This window comes from Sorex fumeus, unplaced genomic scaffold (genome assembly GCF_029834395.1).
Source record: "Sorex fumeus unplaced genomic scaffold, SorFum_2.1 ptg000047l, whole genome shotgun sequence".
Taxonomy (NCBI): Eukaryota; Metazoa; Chordata; class Mammalia; order Eulipotyphla; family Soricidae; genus Sorex; species Sorex fumeus.
The window spans coordinates 29,103,897-29,127,216 of record NW_026606104.1 but is presented as its reverse complement, the minus strand read 5'-3'; the positions used below and the strand labels follow the sequence as shown (position 1 = coordinate 29,127,216).

General features: G+C 41.5%; 1 pseudogene; it reads right to left on the bottom strand.

Moving 5' to 3' along the window:
* Positions 1-270: 270 nt before the first annotated feature.
* Positions 271-651, bottom strand: LOC130032019 (adenylate kinase 2, mitochondrial-like; annotated as a pseudogene).
* Positions 652-23,320: the final 22,669 nt, after the last annotated feature.

The following is a 23,320-nucleotide window of genomic DNA, read 5'->3' as shown; positions in this document are numbered from 1 at the left end:
GATTTTATAATAAAAAAGTGATTAAAATGTATGGGCTTGGGGTTGTGGATTTAGAACATGGACTCACAACTATCTGTTGTGTTAGATACACTTCCATAGTGCATTTCAGTTAATTTTTTTCAACAAAAGTACTTTGAATAATAAATTGAAGATAAGTAAACAACATTAATTTTTCTTTTCATATATTGTAAACTCATATTCCAAGTACAATTGCTCAAGGTACCTGTAATTTTTCACTCTTACCAGATTGCTAGTGATTTTTTTTTTTGATCAGCGGACCAGAGGCTCCCCTGTGATATCATCCTTCATGAATTCTTTCGGGGGTTTGAACTCCTTGTGGTAGGAACAGACACTTGCAGGATGTATCAGACTTCCTGTGATCCTCCGGATCAGCAGAGAGTTGGGGATGCTGAACTCGATCACAGAATCCAGCTTCTCTTTCCTCTCCCTCATGAGGTCATCGAGCATTTCTTCCTGCTTCACAATCCGAGGGAAGCTGTCAAGGAGGAAACCATTTCTGCATGGTGGGGTCTCCAAATTCTTCTCTATGAGTTTGATGACCATTTCATCACTAACCAACTTCCCAGCATTCATACTGGCCTTCAGCTTCTTCCCCAGCTCTGATCAAGAAGCCACCATCGCCCTCAGCATGTCTCCAGTAGCTAAATGGCAGACACAGAAGTTTTAGGACAATTTGGGTGCCTGGGTGCCCTTTCGGTTACCCATCAGCATGTGTGCATGTGGAAGTATTGGAGCCAAAGCAGTGGGTCCCTCGCTGCTCCAGCCGCCAGCACACCTCACAGGTCCAAGGCTTCCAGGCCTCCACTACCTTCAATACCCATCTGCCGCCACACTCCAGGACACTTTCTGGAAGAAGGTGTGGTCTTCTTTATAAAACTTTATAGAACTTCTTTATAGAACTTCTCCATGTAGAACTTCTCAACTTCTCAATTTCTCCTTCATCATAATTGGATGTTGTGTGTAGACAACTAAGATAGAAACGACATCATAGTACACTCAATACCCATCTTTCAAGATGAATACACCATATTTGGCAGAGTTCAAATATGATTTGAACCATGGAAATACCTGCAATGGTGATTAGAGGCCACCCTAAAAGGTTCTATCCCTTTCAGAGAGCCTGGAAGCTACTGAGAATAACACACCTGCACAGAAGATCCTGGCAAGCTATCCATGGCATATTTGATATGCCAAAACCAGTAAATACAATGGGTCTCATTTCCCTGACCCTGAGCCATCAATATGGCAGCATTAAGAAGGATGAAGAAGGAGAGTCTAATAAAATCTCAAGGCCGAACTAGGCTGCCAAAACGAAGAAGGACAAAAATGACTGTCTGTACTTTCAATGCACATACATTGGCATCAGATACATCCATCGAGGACCTGATGGTGTGAGCGTGAAAAATCAAGTACAACATCATTGATCTGACTGAGAAGAGAAGGCATCAACCGCATCATGCCATTTTTGACACTGGAGAAGAACTGTTCAGTGGAACATGCGATAAAAGAGACGTCAGTGGTGTCGATGTCCTTGTCAACCGAACTTGGCCATGAGAATTGATTCATTTGAATGCCTAACAACATGAAACAGAAGATTACATTTAAATAGATGTAGCTCACTCCCGGCAGTTTCTGTCTTCGTTGTCTATGCACCAACATCCAATTATGATGAAGAAATTGAGAAGTTCTACATGGAGCTGGAGAAGTTCTATAAAGACCACACCTTCTACAAGATAATTGTTGGTGATTTTAATGCCAAGATAGGACCAAGATGATCAGTCGAACAACTGCACATTGGGCCCCATGGTGTAGAATGGAACGGACAGGGTGAGAGACTGTCTGAGTTTATCATGTCAACCAAGACCATCCATGGTAACTCACAGTTCCAGAAGGCTAAATCTAAATGTTGGACATGGGAATCTCCAGGTGGACAGTTACACAACAAAATTTACCACGTCCAATTCAATCAACGGTTTTGCCTGACCGAGGTTGCTGTTGTCCCAAAATTCCAAACGGGATCAGACCACTGTCTCCTTCATAGAAAATTCTACTTCACAGAGTGGGGAGAAAGGGATCAAAGTTTAAGAAGAGAACTCCCAGAATGACCACCAACTGAGAGCTCTTTGGCACTATTGCAGCAATACGGAAAGATGCCGTCCATGACAACATTGACAAAGAATACAATGGACTGGTTTAGCACCTCCATGGTTGTGTGAGGAACACTGAAAGAGAGATGACTCAAGTCATCATGAATAGTATTGGCAGAACACTAGATGAAGGATAACCATGAGAGCAAGCTGGGTTCCAAAAAGGATTCAGCCACAGAAAGACGCCTGTCTTCGAAAACTCTTGAGCTATTCAACAACGTGGCTTGGCGCAAGCCTCAGGCAAGCACAAGTGAGTTTCCAAGCTCACAAAGCAGTGTAGAGAAGCCATCAAGGAAGAGAGAAGAGCAGCATGGCTGGCAGATGCAGTAGAAGCCAGGAAAAGCATTCCCAATGCCCACCTGTCCTTCAACTAAAAACCAAGATCACTCCCCTCTAATGTCCTGATAGATCTATCACATCTTCCAGAAGGGCAATGGAGAAGATATCCATGACTTCTACTCAGATCTCTTTGATAGCCATGTTCACCTGCCCACATACCAAATTCCACAGGATGGATAGGTCATTCCTAGCATTCTCCCTTCCAAAATCCGACACACCATTTCGTCGGTAAAGAAGCAAACAGCACCCGGCCCAGGCAAGGTCAGACCTGAACACTTGAAGAACCTGCCGTCAGTATTTCTCAATACACTGACTCGGCTCTTCACATGCTATCTGTCTGAATGTAAGTTTCCATCCCAATAGAAAACCAGCAGGACTGTACTACTGTACAAGAAGGGAGACATCCAATACATTGGCAACTATCACCCAATCTTCCTGTTGCCTTTCTTCTACAAGCCGTTGACTCAAGTCATCATGAATAATATTGGCAGAACACTAGATGAAGGACAACCATGAGAGCAAGCCGGGTTCCAAAAAGGATTCAGCACAATCAAACATATCCACATGATAATCAATTTCTTGGGAGTTCAAGATGCCACTCTGTCTAATGTTCATTGATTTACAGAAGGCCTTTAATTCTGTTGAGACTGAAGCAGCCATCGAAGCCCTAGCCAAACAGGGCATTCACACTCAAAACATCAGGATCCTCTGTGAGCTGTATTACAGATTCATTACCAGGATCTCACCATTCTACAAGGAAGTGATTATTCATGTCAAGAGAGGGGTTCGGCAGGGTGATTTTACCGAAACTCTTTACTTTGAGAACGTCATGCCATGACTGGAATGGGAAGGAATGGGAATGAAGATAGATGGTTGGCAACTTCACCACCTCCGCTTCACTGACGATATCATTCTAATAACACTAATCATTAGGAAAGTGACACAAATTCTGGCCGACTTCAATCGTGAATGTGGAAAGGTCGAAGATCGGACTACAACTGAATCTATCAAAGACAATGTTTAATAGAAACAGTCTCATTCCTGCTGTTCCATTTGCTCTCATTGGAACAAACATCTCCAAATGCAACAGTTATGTGTACCTAGGTCAATACATCAATATGATGAATGACCTGGCACCTGAATTGCACAGGAAGAAGAGAGTGGCTTGGAACGCCTTCATGAGCGATAAAGAAATAGCTAAGAGGATGAAGAACCTAGAGCTCTGGGCACATGTCTTCAATTCCACTGCTCTTCCTGCATTAATATACACCTCAGATATCTGGGCCCTATGAAAACAGGATGAGAATGCTATTTGGGTCTCTGAAAGAGGAATGAAAAGAGCTATGCTTGGAGTATCACACTTCACTCAAGAAAGAAAAAGAATTCAGAGTTTCCACCTCCATCAATGATCAAGAATCAGGGACCTGTCTTGTTTGCCAAGGCGTTGAAAATCAGATGCAGATGGGTTGGACACATAAGGAGATTTGGAGACAACCACTGGATTAGAGCCATTACCAACTTGATTCCACAGAATGTCAAAATATTGCATGGCCACCCACCTACAAGATGGTCACACTTCTTTATCAAGACCCTGAATGATCATTTTGAGGCTCTCGTGTTCCTAGAACGAGCAGAAAGCATTGGGCTACACTAGCACATGACAGGGGCAAATGGAGACATTACTGGCACAGGCTCTAGCAAATTGATGTAATGGGATGTCAAGTAACCAAGTAATCTTTTCTTAAAAATATTTAGTAGTGAATTACCGTGAGCTATAGTCGTACAGTTACAGACTTACAAAGCACTTCCGTGCTTGCATTTCAGTCATAAATGGTCAGCTATCTATCCCTCCACCAGCGACTATTTTCCATCAACAATGGTTCCAGTATCCCTTCCATCACCCTCACCCACTCCTCCTCAACCCACCCCACCTCTGTGGAAGGGCATTCCCTTTTGTTCTCTCTCTCTCTCTCTCTCTCTCTCTCTCTCTCTCTCTCTCTCTCTCTCTTTCTCTATTTCTCTCTCTCATTGGGTGTTGTGGTTTGCAATAGAGGTTTTAAATGGCTATCATGTTTGGTCTATAGTCTACTTTCAGCGTGCATCTCCCATCTCGAGCAGATCCTCCTAGCACCCTTCACTGCGTGTTCCCTTCTCTATCTGAACTGTCTTTTCCCCAAGCATGTGAGGCCGACTTCTAGGCTGTGGAGTAATCCCCCTGGTATTTGTCTCTAGTATTCTTAGGTGTTAGCCTCCCATTGTGTTACTTTATATTACACAAATGAGTGCAATATTTCTATGTCTGTCCCTCTCTTTCTACCTCATTTTACTTAACATGATACTTTCCATATTGATCCACCTATATGCAAATTTTATCACTTCATCGTTTCTAACAGCTGCATAGTATTCCATTGTATAGATGTACCAAAGTTTCTTCAACCAGTAATCTTGCCCTCGTTTTTTTTTTCATATTGTGTCTAGTGTAAACAGTGCTGCAATGAACATGCAAGTGCAGATGTCAATTCTACTATACTTTTTTGACTTTTTTGCGTCTATGGGATATATTCCCAGAAGTGGTATTGCTGGGTCAAATGGGGCTCAATTTCTAATTTTTGAGAATTGTCCATATTGTTTTCCAAAAGAGCTGGACTAGTCGTCATTCCCAACAGCAGTGAATACATTCTCGGGTTTGACGTTTTCTTTTTGTAGAGTTCAACCAGTCCCTTGTTTATCCTTGATACCAACCCCTTATCAGATAGATATCGGGTTAATATCCTTTGCCATTCTGCAAATTGTCTTTGAATTCTGTTTACTTTGTCTTTTAAGGTGCTAAAACTTCTCAGTTTGAGGTAGTCCCAGCTGTTTATCTCTGTTTCCACTTGTTTGAACAGTGGGGTGTGATCTTTAAAGATACCTTTAGCTTCAATGTCGTGGATGGTTCTGCCGATCATGTTTTCAATATACCTTATGGACTCTGGTCTGACGTTGAGGTCGTTAATCCATTTTGATCTGCCTTTTGTGCATGGTCTGAGTCTATTTTATTTTATTTTTTGCATGCAGCTCTCCAGTTTTGCCAGCACAATTTGTTTAAGTGGCTTTCTTTACTCTGCTTCACATTTCTTGCTTCCTTATCAAAGATTAGATAACCGTATATTTGAGGGTGCATATTAGAGTACTCCACCCTGTTCCATTGGTCTGCAGCTCTGCCTTTGTTCCAGTACCATGCTGTTTTAATTATAACTGCTTTGTAGTAGAGTTTAAGGTTGGGGAAGGTGATGCCTCTCGTCTTTTTTTCCCAATAATTGTTTTAGCTATCCGTGGGGGGTTGTTGTTCCATATGAATTTCAGGAGTGTTTGATCCATTTCTTTGAAGAATTCCATGGGTATCCTTATAGGGATCACATTGAATATGTACAATGTTTTGGGGAGTATCGCCATTTTGACCATGTTAAGTCTCCAAATCCATGAGCAGAGGATATGTTTCCATTCCTCATGGCCTCTTTTATCTCTTGAAATAATTTTTTGTACTTTTCTTTGTACAGGTTCTTTACCTCCTTAGTTTAGCTGATTCAGAGATACTTGACATTCTGAGGCATGATTGTGAACAGGATCGCTTTTTTCATGTCACCTTCTTCTCTCATTATTTGCATATAGGAAAGCAATGGATGTTTGGGTATTGATCTCACAGCCTGCTACTTTTACTATACAAATCTATTGTTTCTAGGAGTTTCTTGGTAGAGGCTTTAAGGTTCTCTAAATATAGTATCATATCATCTACGATAGTGAGAGCTTGATTTTTTCCTTTCCTATATGGATACCCTTAGTATCTTTTTCTTGCCTAATTGCTACTGCAAGTTCCTCCAGTACTATATTGAACAGAAATGATGAGAGTGGGCATCCTTGTCTTGTTCCTGATCTTAGAGGGAAGGCTCTTAGTTTTTCCCCATTGAGCATAATGCTTGCCATGGGATTGTGGTAGATGGCTTTGTTTATATTGAGGAAAGTTCCCTCAAAACTCATTTTAGTGAAAATTTTCATCAAAAACGAGTGCTGGATCTTATCGAATGCTTTCTCTGCATCTATTGATATAAGCATATGATTTTTTTCTTTTCTTTTGTTAATGGAACCAAGAAGATCTTGAATACTGAATAGACCTATAAATATCAAGGAAACTGAAACTGTAATCAAAAGTCTTTCAAAATACAAAAGCCCAAGTCCAGTTGGATTCTCTAGCGAATTATTCCAAACACTTAAAGATGACCTGTTGCCAGTTCTTCTCAAGATTTCCCAGGTAATTGAATACACAGATACTCTCCCAACCAGTTTCTATGAGGCACATATCTCCCTAATACCAAAAGCCAACAAAGACACCACAAAGAAAGAAAACTACAGGCCTATATCCCTGATGAACACGGATGCAAAGATCCTCAACAAATATTAGCAAATAGAATCGAACAATTCATCAAAAAGATCATACACCATGACCAAGTGGGATTCATCCCAGGGATGCAAGGATGCTTTAAAATTCAGAAATCAATCAGCTAGTGAGTTTTTATGCTATAACTAAAGAAAGAATCAATTGTGGCTACTCTTATAATACTCGACCCAAACTTTATACATCATGGCTCTAGAACTATCTTTTTAATCAAATGTGCTATAATTTCTCTATTTATAATCATAGCAGACAATCCAAACATGCATTCCTATAAACCATAGTAACCTATTCCAGGGAAAAAATAGGAATATCAAATTCAATCCATGTTGTACCCAAAATAACTAGATATTGAACGATAGGCTAATCTCAGCAAAAGGTGCTATAAGTAGAATCTACTTTTGTCTTTATTCTTTAGAACATTGAATTCTGTGAGACTCTTTTTATGGCGATTCAAATAAATTTTAAAAATAGTTTGATGATAGAAGTTGGACCTTGTTCTTCATTTCGGCAATTCCTATATTCATAATAGTACAAAATTCTGTGATGTTTATCTATATGAGTATAAATTTATGTGCAATGTGAATATTTTCTTTACTTGTTCTCATAATTGAATCCAACAAAGTTATAACAGCAAGAAATACTTGAGATGTCAATGGTATATTCATAAAGGAGATCCCAGGATCAAATTTAACTATTATTCTTAGTTCCTTCATATAAATATTTATCATTTGTAAAATTCATGTGTTTTTATTTAACACAGATTTTGGGAAAAAAATAGGTGAGCCTACTGACTGCAACTATAACAAATATAAATTTTCATCAGTTAAAACTTTAATTCTATGCCTATGTTAGTTTCCATTCAGAAACAAGGTATAAATAACTGTCAAGGACACAATTCTTACATTTTCCAAAATATAATCTGGTAAGATAAATAAGCATATCATATTATAGCAAGGTATAGACAATAATACAACATGTTTTAGAATGTAATTCTTAATTTAACCTGGAAATTGTTTACCTGTCTTTCAAGAAATTGAATAAAATTTTACTTATTGTTCAATACAACTGTTCACAGGGCAAAGTTGTCTGTTTGAGTCATAGAAGTTGTTGCTTGCTGTGACGACCTTTAAAGAATCTACTGAACTAGCTATAGTAAGCATATAGTTTTAAAATGTTCATGAGGGGATATGCTACCACCACCGGTTCAATCTGTTTCTGTGAGGTGAGAGCATCAGCATTCTGATGGGGCCTTCACTTCCAGATACACCAAAATTGCTGCAGTGCCTTTGGCCAGGACCCAACAACTTGGGGCAAAGTTTACCAAGAAAGTAAATAGCCAAAAGTTAGGTATATGGGAGACACACCCACAAACCACCTCCGGCTCAAATATATGATTGGAGCATGGCCTCTCTTGTTCCTGATCAAACTGCTTAATGGCCATGATCCTAGAGACTCAGAAACAAATCTCGAAACCCAACCACTTTTGGAAGAAATGCGTCCGGACCCTGCAGTAGGTCACAACAGCTGGGCCACCCCAAGTGAGAATAGGTTTCATGCTTGGCTTGTTCCCCCTGCCAGCCCGGTGGCCATCATCCTCTAGAGGCCACTGGACAGTCAGGTTTGTACCCAAGTGACGAGACACGTAGGGTCTCATGGGATGGAAGTGGTGCCGATCCTTTCCTCCCCATCCCAATGAGACCCCGAGTCACTGCCCATGAATGGCCTCTCTGGTTCCTGATCAAACTGCTTAATGGCCATGATCCCAGATTCTCAGAAACATATCTCAGAACCGAGTGGCTTTTGGCAGAAATGCATCCGGACCCTCAGTAGGTTACTGTCGCTGGGCCACACCGGGGGGGGGGGGGGAAAGGGTGCTGACCCTCCGCCTGCTCCCCCTAGGTGGTTCGGTGACTGCCATCTGACAGAGGCTATTGGACAGTCAGGTTTGGGCCCACAGTGACGAGACACGTGAGGCCTCATGAGATGAGGGTGGAGCTGGTCCTTCTTTCCCAATCCCAATGAGACCCCGAGTCACCACCCATGAACGGTCTCTCTGGCTCCTGATCAAGCTGCTTAACGGTTATGATCCCAGAGACTCAGAAATAAATCTCGAAACCTAGCAGCTTTTGGCAGAAATGCGTGTGGGCCATGCAGTAAGTTACTGTCGCTGGGCCACCTCAGGATGGAAAGGGTGCTGTCCCTCCTCCTGCTCCCCCTAGTTGGCTTGTGGTTGCCATCCTCCAGAGGCCATTGGACAGTCATGTTTGGGCCCTCAGTGATGATACATATAGGGCCTCACGGGATGGGGGTGCAGCTGGCCCTTTCCTCCCCACCCCAATGAGATCCCAAGTAATTGCCCATGAACAGACTCTCTGGCTTCTGATCAAGCTGCTTAAAGACCATGATCTCAGAGACTCAGAAACAAATCTTGGAACCCAGTGGCTCTTGGCAGAAATGCACCCAGACCCCACAGTAGGTTACTGTAGTCAGGGTCAGCCCAGGGGGGAATGGGTGTTTTCCCTACACCTCCACCCCCGAGACGGCTCTGTGGTCGCCATCCTGCAGAGTCCATTAGGCATTCAGATTTGGGCACTCAGTAGTGAGACCCATAGGGTCTCACTGGATGGGATGGAGCCAGCCCTTTTCTCCCTGTCGCAACAAGACCTCGAGTCACCTCCCATGAATGGCCTTACTGGCTCCTGATCAAACTGCTTAACAGTCATGATCCCAGAGACTCAGGAACAAATCTCATAACCCAGCAGGTTTTGGCAGAAATCTCTCCAGATTTAACTGTTAAAATTTTAGAATTTCAAAATCACGCTACCTCTACTGCAGCCATGCAACATCATATGTTATTCAAAACAAGCAATAGAAAACAAATTGTCTGCTGTTGCCTTTTCAGCCGATCTGAATGTTGGGGTAAAATCCCAAACAATAATGGTTGATCTGGTGTCAAAATATTGAATGTAATCAAAATAGAGAGAGAGTAATGTGGAAATCATCTGCCTCATAGGTGGGGTGTGTGTGTGGGATGGGGTATACTGGGGGTTTTGGTGGTGGAAAATGGGCACTGGTGAATTACGGGTGTTTCATTGTATGACCGAGACTTAAACCCGAAAGCTTTATAACTACTCTCATGGTGATTCAATAAATAAAATTATAAAAAAAGAAAAAAATAGTAAGGTGAAGTTCATGCCCAATTCAGTCAGCTAATCAATGGCTGAAAAAATAGCAGTACTCCTACATAAAAAAATAAGAATGTTCCTGAAAATTCATTGCCTCTCATTTTTCCCTCTGTATCTCTCACCTTCTATTCTATCTTTCCTTTTATAATAATTTGGACAGACCTTCCTGTGTGATTCTTGGCCCATAATCTTATGATTTTTTTTGTGGTTGCCTTCCTTATTCCTGATCTATAGCTACAGATAAGCTGTCTTCTTTCTTTCCCCCATGGATATTACAGAATATGTTGGAGGACAGCATGGTCTCTGTGGTATTTGTCATATATCAAACATACAGAGTTCTGAGAAAATAAAACAAACAAAACCTCTTTAAGTTTCAATTGTGTATTGATTTCTACAGTGTAAAATCTCAGTTGTGGTGGATATATACAAAGAACACCTGTATAATGTCACTGAACACATTGCTGGCAAGTTATCTATGCTCAGAACCAGAAATAAACTAATTCTAGCACCCAATGGATATTCACCTATTCACATTGTGATACTATTTTGATAGGCTCCTTAAGTACACAACTATTTCACATGCTTCTTGTACACTTTGTGTACAGATACTTTGTGTACTCAAGTTTCACAAAGATACCACATCTAGAACCTCTTGAAATTAACTGTATCTGTTTATCACTCTTGCCACTTCACTTTTATCACTCGTCATCTGGTTGATCATGTATTTGCTCCAGTGGGTGCCAATATGTATCCATTCGTCCCTATTATGTACTAGTGTACCCCAAAGGCATCTACTTGCTCTAGGAACAGGAAGAACCTCAAACTGTTCAGGATTTTGACGAAGTAGTCTGACTACCTCATAAGTGGGCAGCCACGCTTCCTTTTGACATCCCATAGAATCCAGTCTGTAATAGCTCTAGTCCAGTGGTTGTCTCTAAATTGCATTATATGTCTGGCCCATCTTACTTTCAACACCTTGGCAAACAAACAGCGGCCCTGATTCTTGATTATCCGAAAGAGATCGGAACTCCGGATTCCTCTCTCACTTGAATGAAGCGTGATACTCCAAGCATAGCTCTTTCGATTCCTCTTTGTGATACCCCAATAGCGTTCTCATCCTGTTTTCATTGGGCCCAGGTCTCTGAGGCATATGTTAGCACAGGAAGAACTGTAGACTTGAAAAGATGTCACAGAGTTGGAGGTTCTTCGTCCAATTAACAACATCTTTGACACTCTTGAAGATGCTCCACACCACTCGCTTCCTCCTGCGCAGTTCTGGCACCAAGTTGTTCCTCATATTGAGTTCTCTACCCAGGTACACATAGCTGCTGAATTCAGAGATGTTCGTTTCATTGAGAGCAAATGGAATGTCAGGGACTCTTTCATTTTTCATGAACATTGCCTTGTTAAGATTCAGCCGCAGTCTGACCTTTCCACACTTATGGTGGAAGTTGGCCAGCATTTGTGCCACTTGGCTAATGTTTGATGTTATTAAAACAATGTCATCAGCAAAGCAGAGGTGTTGTAGTTGCCGGCCAACTATCTTCACTCCCATTTTTTCCCATTCCAGTGGTCGCCTGTTGTTCGTGAGGTTAGCACTGAAGTGTTGGTGAAATGGTATCACCCTGCCGAAAACCTCTCTTTAAATCAATGATCAATTCCTTGTACAATGGTGAGATCCTGGTGGTGCATACATATTACAGCTCACGGAGGATCTTGATATACTGAGTTTGAACACTTTGTTGGGCAAGGGCTTCAATGACTGCTTCAGTCTGAACAGAATGAACGGCCTTCTTTAAATCAATGAATGTTAGACAAAGCGGTATCTTGAACTCGCGTGAAATCTTAATGAGCTTGCGCAACATGTGGATATAGTTGATCGTTCTTAATCCTTTTCAGAACCCAGCTTGCTCACCTGGTTATCCTTTGTGTAGTGTTCTGCTTATTCTATTCAGAATGATTCAAGTGAACATCTTGTAGACAACAGACAATAGTCCAATTGGGCAATAGCTGCCATTGTCGTGGATCCTCCCTACTTGTACAACAGAATGGTTCTGCTGGTTTTCCAGTGGATAGGAACCTTGCGTTCAGACAGGTAGTGTGTGAAGAGCTGAGCCAGAGTATTGAGGAGTACTGGCAGCAGATTCTTCAGGTGTTTGGGTCTGATCTTGTCTGGACCAAATCCTGTACACTTCTTTGCTGACAAAATGGCATGTCAGATTTCAGAAAGGATAATGTTGGGAATGACATATCCATCCTGCGGAATTTGTTATGTGGGGAGGTGGACATGCCTATTGAAGAGATCTGAGTAGAAGTCGTGGATAATCGTCTCCATTGCCCTTCTGGAAGATATGATAGATTCATCAGGATGTCGGAGGGCAGTCATCTTGGTCTAGTAATTGGCAAAGGACAGGGGAGCGTTGTAAATACTTTTCCCAGTTACTGCCGCATAAGCTAACACTGCTGCTCTTCTCTCTTAACATCTTTCTTTATTGCTTCTCTGCACTTCTTTGCAAGCTCTGACGTTAGCTTGTGGTTGCCTGAGGTCCGTGCCAAACCATGTTGGTGAATGAGCTCAAGAGTTTCTGAAGACAGGAATTTTTTTGTGGCATTCCCATTCTCGGCATTCCTTGCACAGTCATGGAAGTGCTGAACCAGTCCATCATATTCCTTGTCAATGATGTCAACGACAGCATCTTCCCATATTGCCTCAATAGTGCCAAAGATCTCCCAGTTGGTGGTCGTTCTGGGAGTTCTCTTCTTAAACTTTGATCCCTTTCTCCCTGATCTGTGAAGTAGAATTTTCTATGAAGGAGATAGTGGTCTGATCCCATTTGGAATTTTGGGACAACAGCAACATTGGTCAGGCAAAACAATTGGCAAAACCATTGATTGAATTTGATGTGGTCAATTTTGTTGTATAACTGTCCACCAGGAGATTCCCATGTCTAACATTTAGATTTAGCCTTCTGGAACTGTGAGTTACCATGGATGGTCTTGGTCAACATGATGAACTCAGACAGTCTCTCACCCTGTTCGTTCCATTTTAGGCCATGGGTCCCGATGTACAGTTCTTCAGGCAACCTACTCGGTCCTATCTTGGCATTAAAATCACCAACAATGATGTTGTAGAAGATGTGATCTTCTTTATAGAACTTCTCCAGCTCCATGTAGAACTTCTCGATTTCTTCTTCATCATAATTGGATGTTGTGCATAAACAATGAACATAGAAACTGCCGGCAGTAAGCCACATCTATTCACGCATAAGCATTCTATTTGGGTTGTCAGGTTTTCGAATTAATCAATACTCATGGCCAAGTACGTGTTGAAAAGGACACTGACACCACGGATGCCTCTTTTGTCACATGTTTTGAGGAACAGTTCTTCTCAGTTCTTCTCCAGTGTCAAAAATGGTTTGATGTGATCAATGCCTTCTCTTTTTGGTCAGACCAATGATGTCATACTTGATCTTCTGTGTTTGCACTATCAGGTCCTCGATGGATGGTTCCGATGCCAGCAAACGTGCATTGAAAATACAGACAGTCATTTCAGTCATTTTATTCCTTCTTCATTTTGGCAGCCTAGTTCAGCCCTGAGACATTATCAGCCTCTCCTTGCTCATACTTAACGCTGCCGTATTGGGGGCTCTTTCAGAGTCAGGAGAAGTGGGGCCCATTGTTTTTACTGTTTTGGGCACATTGAATATCCCATGGATAGCTTGTTAGGCTCTGCCGTGCAGGCAAAATACTCTAGGTAGCTTGCTCGGCTTTCTGAGAGGGATGCAGACTTTTAGGGCAGCCTCTAATAGCCCTTACAGGTGATCCCATGGTTGAACGCTATCAGAAAGCGTCCTGGAGAGTGACGGTGGTTGGGTAGTGGAGGTAATGGAGTTCAGCTAATGAAGTATTTATCTGGCACTGCAAGGTGGGTCTTCTGGATGTGATTTCTTGGTTGCCGGGTATTGGTGGAAGCAGGCAGAGGATCTCTGTTTCCGGGTCCCATTGAGCCTGGAGTCCAAGTTCACAAAGTTCCGCTTTATGTGATTCTGTGGGGCTTCAACCATGCATGAGTATCTGGAAAATGGCCTGGAGCATGGCAACAGCTGGGTAGTGGAGGTTTATAACTCAGGCCAATAAAATGAAAAGCAAAGTGATGCATTTCCAATTGAGATCTAAGCATTTAAGTAGGTTGTTGAACCTTGTGCTTCTTTCCCTGCTATCGTAACATAGGATATTGTACTGATACAGCAATGAGACATCTGGATCAATACAGAGATGACAGTGGACTAAGAGAGAGTTATTGGAACATAGCACAAGTGTTCACAGTAGAAAATCAAAATCAAATGTTAAATGTTTTTTTGCCAAAGCAATGAATTTTAATGTGTCACTTCATTTCTACCTATCTTCTCTGAAGTTCATGTTGTAAGTTCACTTTGTGGTAAACTTCAAGTTCTTGTTTTACAAACTAAGTTCAATCTTCATTAAAAATTTTTCTGAAATATATAACGCTTTGAGTGATATGACACCCACTTTCAAAAGTTCATATGAAATTATTTTGTGATTTCCTCCAATTTATTAGTTTGGAGGTATGAAAAATGACAGTACCTGGTCTTTCTTAATATATTTTTTGATGTGGGAATACTATGTGTATTTAATTTATTTGTGTGTGTTCTACTATGCTTTTCAAATATACGTTCAAGAACAAGTGAGCCCTATTTGACTGCTGCATTTAATAAAATGGAGGCAAAACTGCAAGAAACATTTATTGAAGAATATCGACACTGGTGAATTATTAATTAAAATGTTACTTATTCCTAATGAAACTATGTTTCTTAGAATATACTTTTTAAATTACAAAACTTAGTCAGCTTTTTAAAAATATGCTAAGATTTTAATCTTACTCCAAATGCCTATAATTTTATACATTTAGATGATATAGCTATTAACTTTTTCACTCTCCAATGTATTCTCAATCTTTAGTCTATAATACATTTGCTACATATAACTTCCCAAGGGCTCAGGAGGTGGCCTGGGGGCACTTGACCTGCAGTTCAGTGTGTGGAACCGAGGATGTGATATTTCTCTGGCCATGGAATTCAGGTACCACTAGAATAATGCTCAGTAAAATGATGGTTCTGAGGGGCCACTATAATTGCACCTCGTGTGACCTGAGGAACCTCATGCACTGAGGATCAAACCTGGGTTGTTATACAAGGCACGTGCTTTAACCCTATCCTCTCTCTCTCTCTCTCCAGTTTCACTTGAATGTTTTAGTGTTTATATTAATTTGGGCCCTGGGAACTAACTTAGTGGGCCCAACTTCAAACTCTGGTATCATATGCCCCTGCTCTAGTACCACCAGCTAGAGCACCGGGGCTCCTGGGAACCTCTGAATATGGGTCTGGTGACTCACTTTCAGCAGCAATGCTTTGCCAGGCCCTAGCATTGAACGATCCAACTGAATGGCCTACTAGTGCTCCGAGTACCTCTTGCACCACAAGTATTTCTTATGAGATCCTCTGAGAGAAATGATAATTATTATCATATTATGATGCTATATTGTTAATAAATTTGCAAAAATTATTAACAGTAAATTGAAAACAAAAATTAACATTAAGCTAATTTGCCTAGTTGTCCAAAGATTAATAACTATATCTATTATTTCCTGTTTTTGTAATGTTATTTCCATAAGTTTCTTTGATGATCAGACATAATCATTACTCCACTATAATTTAATACCTAATATTCAGCAAAAACTAACTATCTCTAACAAGCACCTGTATCTCTCTCTGTACCCATTGAAAACATTTTTATGGCTTTATCTAGAATTGTAATGTTTTATTGGTTTTTTTCATTAGTCAGGTAGCTTGTCTTATGGATTCACCAGAATACAATGAAAGTGGATTTATTGTTAATAGGTTTGGATAATTGAAGATGCAAGTATTGGTCATTGCTGGGGAATTTTGTTTCTATTTAAGGTAAAGAAAGGGATATACTTGTGGAAATGAAGGGTGGAGTATTCTTTAAAATATTTATTTCATATCCAGTAGTATCAGATACTATACCAGGTGCTAAAGATAAAAGTATGGGCGCTGGTAGAGGGATGGGTACTTGATCATTGTATAACTGAAACCCAAGCACAAAAATTTGTAAGTCTATAACTGTACCTCACGGTGTTTCACTAATAAAAAAAAAAAGTATAAGTGACTGTATACAGAATGCCTTTCAAAGAGCTTACAAAGCAGTAGGAAGTTGTTTCACTTTGGAACCTACAAGTAAAACCATATTCGTGGGATTAGCAAGGACAAATAAACTCACAAGGATTAGATTCTGCCACTGAGAGCCTACCTGAAACAATTCTTGTAGAAGAAAATCTTCCTGACACACTATAGTTTGCTGGTTCTGACTGTTCAGTCTGCCTGATCAAAGGAAGATGGTCGTCGGGGAGGGAGAGATGGTACAGTGGTTCTGTCACTTGTCTCACATGCTGAGATTCCTTGGGCACAATCATGGGTAGCCAAGCCCCAAAAGCCCCAAGAAACATTTCTAACTTTCACAAGTTGTTTTTGAAGGACTCCATTAAATCTAAAAGAACCTCATCTGATTTTTATGTCATTCTATTGTAGAAATTTTACATATACTTAAAAATTTCTCCAGGTTGGCTCCTCTGATTTATAAGTAATAGGAAAGATAGCACAGCAGTGGCCGACCAAGTTTGATTCCTCCACCCCTCTCGAGAGCCTGGCAAGCTCCCTGTGATATATTTGGTATGCCAAAAAACAGTAACAAGTCTCACAATTTGTTGTGAGACGTTACTGGTGCCCGCTTGAGCAAATAGATGAACAAAGGGAGGACAGTGCTACAGTGCTATTCAGCAACAACTATAGGTAGTAAAGAGAATTTCTAATACAAAGCCTTGAATTAGTCTCATAACCACAGTCTAAACAAAGCTTTATTTAGTGGCAAAAACTGCAATTTCCTGCTTAGCTATTTTTTTCAATTGTCTTTAAAAAGTCCAGAAATGAGGTGAAGTGATAGCACAGTGGGTAGGGCATTTGCCTTGCATGAGACCGACATGGGTTCGATTCCCAGCATCCCATATGGTCCCCTGAGTACCGCCAAGGGTAATTCCTGAGCGCAGAGTCAGGAGTAACCCTTGTGCATCACCAGGTGTGACCCAAAAAGCAAAATAAATAAATAAATAAATAAAATAAAATTTAAAATATTAAAAAGTCCAGCAAGAGGTTTCAAATTCTAGTTTTGCAAATATGTGCTTTTCAGATTATTATCTCTGATGGATAGTGCTTATAATTGTTGGTTATAGCTACTAATGACTTTCTGCAAATAAGAGGTTCCAGAATAAGCCAGAAATCCTACCACATACATGGAAAGATATATATGGTAAAAAAAAACTTAAATAAATAATTGTAAAAACTCTGAATCAAATTCAAGAATCCAAACTCTATTCACACTTGCTCATAAACCTGTTTTCTCCCTTAAACATATATATCTTCTCTTTACCCTCACATTTAAGCAAAGTTTAATCAAAACTAAGTTGCTTCACAAAAGAAAAAAAAAAACAAGAACTCTGTTCCGTAAAATCAATTCTGAGAGCCAACCACAATTAAGACTTGAAAAAAAAATCGTGAGTATGTCATCTTGCTCTATAGTTACTATGGAACTCTCTGAGAGAAGGAGTATATATGTGTGTTCATATACATATATATATATATATTTATGTGTCACAAAAATCACAATCACAAATCATCCTGTTATTTGTCGATTGCCTCAAGCAGGCCCCAGTAACGTCTCCTTCATCCTAGCCCTGAGATTATATTCAAGGCTCTTTAGGAGAATGAGACCGATCATTGTTACTGGTATTTGGCATATTGGGTACGCCAAGGGGAGTTTGCCAGACTCTGCCCTGTGGGCAGGCTACATTCAGTAACCTGCCAGTTTGTCCAAAGTAGGAATGAGATAATAAGATGTCATAATAAGATGTTGTGCAGCCACAAATGCGGCTGCGCGTTCCAGGATCTGGTTTTTATAGTCTCTGAGTCTTGGCTGCTGATGGGATTACACGGTGCCAGGGGGCCAGTTGGTGGGTGTGACCCCCGCCTACTGGAATTTGGAGAATCTGGGTGGAGGATGCTCGGCCCAAATCTGAGTAGGCTTGGAGATCTCAGCCCCGAACCCGCGTGACTTTGTCCCTCTGCCAGTACCTTCATGTGTGCGGAGAGTGGTCTCAGCATGGTGGTGGCTGGTCCTGGAGGTCTTTGGCTGCCGGAGCCCTGGTCGGGGCGGGGAGGAAAGCTCATCCCGCTCCCCTCCAAGGGGTCCCAGCGAGCGAGGACAGTCAGGCGCGGGGGCAGAAGACTGCACTCTTCTCTTCCGGGATCTGGTTTTTATAGTCTCTGAGTCTTGGCCTCTGATGGGATTACACGGTGCCAGGGGGTCAGTTGGTGGGTGTGACCCCCACCTACTGGAATTTGGAGGATCTGGGTGGAGGATGCTCAGCCCAAATCCAAGTAGGCTTTGAGATCTCGGCCCTGGAACCCGCGTGACCTTGTCCCTCTGCCAGTACCTTCATGTGTGCGGAGAGTGGTCTCAGCATGGTGGTGGCTGGTCCTGGAGGTCTTTGGCTGCCAGAGCCCTGGTCGGGGCTGGGAGGAAAGCTCAACCCGCTCCCCTCCAAGGGGTCCTGGCAATATTTTTATGTGTAATTACATATAAATATGGGCTGGAGCGATAGCACAGCAGTAGGGCGTTTGCCTTGCACGCAGCCTACACAGTCAAGCCGGGTTCAATTCCTCCTCCCCTCTCAGAGAGCCCGGCAAGCTACTGAGAGTATCTTGCTTGCACGGCAAAGTCTGACAAGCTCCCCATGATGTATTCAATATGCCAAATACAGTAACAATAAGTCTCACGGTGGAGACGTTACTGGGCTCACTTAGCAAATGATGAACAATGAGAGGAACGTGACTGTGACATATAAATATATGTAAATACATATAAATACAGTGCATATGCAAATATATATGCACACATATATACATATGTATATACACACATATGTATATCTTGACTTTGAATGGTGTTAATGTTTATTGTTTATGATTATTATTGAAGTCATGGGAACAAGAGATGTAGGACCTACAAATTACATCTCTTTTTCTTAATGTTTCATGCTTGTATTAGCTGATCTAAAATGAAAACTTAATGAATCACTTCTAATTCATGCTGCTAATTTCAAATTATGTCTGATGGCTAGTATGTCAATTCTATCAGTCATAATGTGCCTTTCTTAAAATAGGTACATCCAAGTCTAGGGAAAAAAATGATCATATTTGATTCAACCTGGTATTTCTCGTCCGATGCAGATAGCTTCCAATGAAACATAATTGATGCCAGAGAAAATACTGTCAAAGTTAGAGAATTCTTCTTTACCTGACCAACAAAGTAACATCACACTAAGATTAAACAAAGACTAATTTAAACTACGGTATTTCTTTGATGAAAATGTATGGTGAGTAAAAATATTGGAGTGTTTGATAAAATGATACTTCCCTGTTGAGAGAAATCTGGAAACCTAGACCCCTAATATGAAGTCACATCACTAGGATGAAAATAATGAGCTTCAGTAAAAACCAGCATTGAAAAGTTCACTTTACTTTAAGTTCAGCATGATGCCCACTTGGCTATACAAATATCACAGTGGTATCAAATTTTGCTTTAGGACATAGAAAACAAACTGTAAACTGTGATTCTCTTATCTTCAGACAAAGCCTTACCTCAAGGAATAATAGTGTTAGTAAATATAACATAATTTGAAAAATCTTGCAATAATCCCCTGTCTCGGTATTTTTTTCATTCCTCTAGCATATTTAGCAAAGAAATAATCTTCAATGATTGCCTTGTTGAAAATAAATAGGAAGAAAATTCTAGAATATAGATCGGATCTGCCAGACACTTAGAAGTTACCCTTCAAAATCATCAAATTTATTTATTTTTATTTTTATAAGCTGGATGAGCTGTTAGAATTCAGAGTTGTCTTTTTAATTTTGGAACAATCTGCATATTTTGATGAACATTTATGTTTCTCCTTAATACTGAGAATTAACAGGTTTTAGTTAACATTTACTTTTTTTTTTCTTTTTGGGTCACACCTGGCTATACACAGGGGTTACTCCTGTCTGTGCACTCAGGAGTTACTCCTGGCGGTGCACAGGGGACCATATGGGATGCTGAAAATCGAACCCGGGTCAGCCGCATGTAAGGCAAACACCCTACCAGCTGGGCTATCTCTCCAGCTCCTCAACATTTAATTTTATCCTCACTCTTTAAATTGAACTGACTTTAAGATCAATTGTTTCAAATGCAAATGAATTGGAATCTAGTTGTAAAGTACAGAGGAATGAGATCCATGCTCTAATTGCTGTGCCATAAGAATTAATCTGTAATGTTTTCCAAACATCCGTGATGGTGCACATGTGATCTGGAAAGTTTCCTACTCATTGGACACTTCCTATGGCAATGGGCAGCTGAGAGACAGCTGATTAGTTAGTTCATGATCTAAGTATCTGTCTTTTTTTTTCTTGATTTTTAAACAAGATGATCCGATAACAATTGTTTCAGGAATGACTAGATACAACATACAATAAGAAAGCACTGACAGGGGGTATGGTACCGCCAGCAGGTCAATCTGTATCTGTGAGGCGAGTGCATCAGCAGCCTGATGGCACCTTCAGACTTCCAGATACCCCCAAATTGCTGCTGTGCCTTAGGCCAGACCCCAAAAACTTGGGACAAAATTTACCAAGAAAGTAAACAGCCAAAAATTAGTTATGTGAAGGACACACCCACAAACCACCTTTGACTCAGCTATATACTGGGAGGCATGGCCTCTCTGGCTCCTGATCAGACTGCCTAATGGCCATGAGTCCAGAGAGTCAGAAACAAATCTTGAAATCCAGTGGCTTTTGGCAGAAATGTGTCCGGTCCCTGCAGTAGGTTACCGGAGCTGGGCCACCCCAGGTGGGAATAAGTTTCGTACATTGGCCTGTTTCCCCTGGCAGCCCGGTGGCCTTCATCCTCCAGAGGCCGCTGGACAGTCAGGTTTGGGCTCACAGTAACGAGACACGTAGTGCCTCACGGGATGGCGCTGGAACCGGCCCTTTCCTCCCCGTCCCAACAAAACCCCAAGTCACCGCCCATGAACGACTTCTCTGGCTCCTGATCAAGCTGCTTAATAGTCATGATCCAAGAGACTCAGAAACAAATATTGAAACGCAGCGGCTTTGGGTGGAAATGAATCTGGAACCCATAGTAGGTTACTGTCACTGGACCAAACCAGGGCAAAAAGGGTGCTGTCCCTCCATCTGCTCCCCCTTGGTGGCTCGGTGGCTGCCATCCTCCAGAGGCCATTGGTCAGTCAGGTTTGGGCCCTCAATGACAAGACACGCAGGGTCTCACAGGATGGGGTGGAGCCGGCCTTTTCCTCCCTGTCCCAACTAGACCCCAAGTCGCCGCCCATGAACGGCCTTTCTGGCTCCTTATCAAGCTGCTTAACAGCCATGATCCCAGAGACTCAGGAACAAATCTCAGAACTCAGCAGGTTTTGGCAGAAATCCCTCCAGATTCAATTGTTAAAATTTCAAAATTTCAAAATTGCGCATCCACTACTGCAGCCACACAACATCATATGTTATTCATAACCAGCAATAGAAAACAAATTGTCTATTGTTGACTTTTCCGCAGATCTAAGTGTTGGGGTAAAATCCCAAATAATAATGGTGGATCTGGTGTCAAACTATTGAATGTGATTAAAGTAGAGAGAGTGTTGGAGTACAAGGAGCTTAGGTTTATCTGGTTACACCCATCAATCTGGTTACACCCATCACAGTGCTCCTGAGGCACTTCCACTCCATTGTGTTTATCTGTAAACAGTCTTCCCTATGCTCTCTTCCCCTCCCAGTTAATCAGCTTTCCCTTTAATCAGACTCTGTTAATTTGTAAGATCAGTTTCCCAGAAATCTATGATTTTATATGTATGAGTGAAATATTGCTTTTCTCCTCCCCTTATGCCTTATGAACAGTTTACTTAAAGTAATATCCTTTTTGTATAGATACAGGAAGACCGTTAACATTATGCTTTGTAACTTAGGATTTGATTGGCTTTGAATATTATTCACTCCCGGGCATCTGCTTTCTCGACTTAAGCCTCAGTTGCCCTTAGCTCCTAACACCCCAAAAGCAGGGTCCCGTCGAGGGACTGAATTGACCCAGGGCAAGCGGTGAGCTACCCTGGTAGCAAAATGGGCCAGACCAAAGTGCCCTGATTCTTAACTATAAGTTAAGAGTTTGATCATAGACAAATGCTGTCATGATCCAAAGGTAAAGACGATACTAGGATCCTGCTAGGGGTGGGAAAGACTATCTGGCCTGAGCACTGTAGTCTGAGATCGAGATGGCCCTAGGAGAGGAATTCTATAAGTTTAAGATATTTCTTACTGTATCCATACAAAATGATTTATATCACATATGCATATATGCTTGTCGAACAAGGAGAGGAGAGACACACCCTTGGGATTCTGCTCTAGGGTGGGTCCTCCTGCTGAGAAAGGATCTGTCTTAGGAGTGGCTTTCCCTGAGGCTAAGATTTCTACCCCTATTGATTTCTACCCCTATTGATTGTGACCGCACCTATGTGTAATTTTTCCCCCAATTCCTCTTGGAGAGAGATATAATGAGACTGTAGATGGGGCATAGGGGAGCAGAGACAGAGATGAAGAGAGGATCAGAATAAACTGCTACTAATACCAACCAGCCTGGCCCTCGTTCCTTCCTCCACCTGACCATTGCCATCGACTTCCCCGGGGTGGGAGAAGGGTGAGACTACCGAACGCAGGCGGCGGGAGAGATAGAGCCACCGCCGCTGTGTGCCGTGCCCCCTTTGTATGAGTTTACACAGACAGAGAGTAATGTGGAGGACATCTGTCCCACAGATAGGGGGAGGGTATGGTATGGGGTATACTGAGGTTTTTGGTGGTGGAGAATGGGCACTGGTGAAGGTACGAATGATTCATTGTATGACCGAGACTTAGACTTGAAAGCTTTGTAACTGCTCATGGTGATTCAATACATAAAATTATAAAAAATGAAAAAAATTGTAAGGTGGATTTCATGCCCAATTCTAT